We start from the raw sequence: 2,585 nt of genomic DNA on the forward strand, positions 1-2,585 counted from the left end.
ACAGAGTTTCCATCTTGCTGCCTAGGCTGGAGTGCAGTGACTGGATCTTGGTTCACTGCAACCTCCGCACCCTGGTAGAGACAGGGGTTTCTCCATTTTGGTCAGGCGGGTCTCAAACTTCTGACCTCGGGTGATCCGCCTGCCTTGACCTTCCTCCCAAAGTGCTGGGATTACGGGCATGAGCCACCGTGCCCTGCTTGCTTAGGGCTTAAAATTTTTTTTAATTTTTTTTTTTTTTGAGACAGAGTCTTGCTCCGTTGCCCAGGCTGGAATGCAGTGGCTTGATCTCGGCTCACTGCAACCTCCACCTCCAGGGTTCAGGCGATTCTCCTGCCTCAGCCTCCCGAGTAGCTGGGATTATAGGCATGCTCCATCATGCCCGGCTAATTTTTGTATTTTTAGTAGAGACGAGGTTTCACCACGCTGGCCAGGCTGGTCTCGAACCCCTGATCTCAGGTGATCCGCCCATCTCAGCCTCCCAAAGTGCTGGGATTACAGGCGTGAGCCACCACGCCCGACCGGCTCACTTTGCTTTTAAATGTGGGTGATGCACTTGCCCTGTGTTTTCTCTGCTGTTTTCAGTCCTCTCTCTCCCACACTCCCTTCCTCTGGGATCCCTGGGGCCTCTCCAGATTCTCCCCACTGATCTCTCCTCCCAGGTCTGGCCACGCCAAGGCACATCCCGTGGCCCTCCACCTGCCCCAGCGTGCCTGCACTTCCTCCACTCCCGACACGGGACCTGGTGTCTGTTTCGGTCATGTCTTCTCTCCCATCCACAAATGCCGGCTCTGCTTCATCCCTCTTTCCATAAAAAGCAAAGAGTTGGCTCCGTCTACACAGACAAAGCAATGCATACAGGCACATGGCCAGGAGGGGACTTGGGGACGCCGCTGTGTGTCCGTTATTCTCTCCAGGAAAGTGAGCGTAGGAAATGGATGGGAAAAAACTAGGCAGCCCTGTCACTTCCCAGAAACAGAGGGACCCAGGGACAGGAGGTGGCGGCCCCTGGGACTTGAGTTTGATTTGTTAAGGTTGCAATTTTGTCACAAAGAAATGACATCCAGACTGGGCGCGGTGGCTTACGCCTGTAATCCCAGCACTTTGGGAGGCTGAGGTGGGTGGATCACAAGGTCAAGAGATTGAGACCATCCTGGCCAACATGGTGAAACCCCGTCTCTACTAAAAAATAAAAAATTAGCTGGGCATGGTGGTGCGCGCCTGTAGTCCCAGCTACTCTGGTGGCTGAAGCAGGAGAATTGCTTGAACCCAGGAGGTGTAGGTTGCAGTGAGCCAAGATCGCACCACTGCCCTCCAGCCTGGGCAACAAGAGTGAAACTCCATCTCAAAAAAAAAAAGAAGAAGTAGCATCTGCATTTGACTTTCAGAATTGATAGAATATATTTCCAAAAAAGGCTGTGGGGAGGGCCCCTGGGGGAGCCTCAGACCTGCTGGGTGGCCCTGGATTCATCACGTTCCCCTTTGAGTGGCACCATGCCCGGCCTGCAGGTGGGTGGCCCCAGGTCGTACTGAGCTTGGCAGGAGACTGTCCCCATCTCGACCCCTCTCTCGCTCCCTGCAGCAGTGACCTCAGCGAAGGGCCCCACAGGGACACTGCTCCCTGCTGTGTGTGAGGTGCTGCGTGGGCTTGGGAATGCGCCGGGGAGTGCCGTTTCTCCATTTCATTGCTTTTTTTTTTTTTTTTTTCCCTGATTACAGAGGAAATCTGCTTCAGGAATTAAACACGAGGGTTGTAAATATTTCAGTTCCTATCTCAAAACAAGGGTCTTTCCTCTGTGGCACTATGGACGTTGGGGCCGTCCGGGGCATTGCAGGGTGCTGAGCAGCATCCTGGCCTCCACCCACTCCATGCCAGGGGCTCTCCCAGTCATGAGGACCCCAGACATCCCCAGACATCGCCCAGTGTCCCGTGGGAACAGAACCACCCTCCCCCACCCCCCACCATTGAGAACCACCACTATTCTAAAGGTTAAGGGGGCCGCGAGCGGTGGCTCACACCTGTAATCTCAGCACATTGGGAGGCCAAGGCCGGTGGATCCCTTGAGGTCAGGAGTTTGAGACCAGCCTGACCAACATAGTGAAACCCCGTCTCTTATATTTTGTAAAAATACAAAAAATTAGTCGGGTTTGGTGTCGGGTGCCTGTAATTCCAAGTACTCGGGGGGTCTGAGGCAGGGGAACTGCTTGAACCCAGGAGGCGGAGGTTGCAGTGAGCCGAGACCATTCCACTATACTCCAGCCTAGGCAAGAGTGAGAGTCTGTGTCAAAAATAAATAAAAAATAAAAATGAAGGGCATTTTGAAACAAAATTACAATGTTTCATGCTTTTAAAAATTTACAGTAATTCCTTAATGTCAGTGATGCCCCCCCCCTTTTTTTTTTTTGAGACAGAGTCTCACTCTGTCACCCAGGCTGGAGCGCAGTGGCACGATCTCGGCTCACTGCAACCTCTGCCTCCCGGGTCCAAGCAATTCTCCTGCATCAGCCTCCCGAGTAGCTGGGACTACAGGTGCCTGCCACTATGCCCAGCATTTTTTTTTTTTTTTTTTTTTTTTTTTTTTTTTTTT

Source organism: Cebus imitator, unplaced genomic scaffold (genome assembly GCF_001604975.1).
Source record: "Cebus imitator isolate Cc_AM_T3 unplaced genomic scaffold, Cebus_imitator-1.0 Scaffold524, whole genome shotgun sequence".
Classification (NCBI taxonomy): domain Eukaryota; kingdom Metazoa; phylum Chordata; class Mammalia; order Primates; family Cebidae; genus Cebus; species Cebus imitator.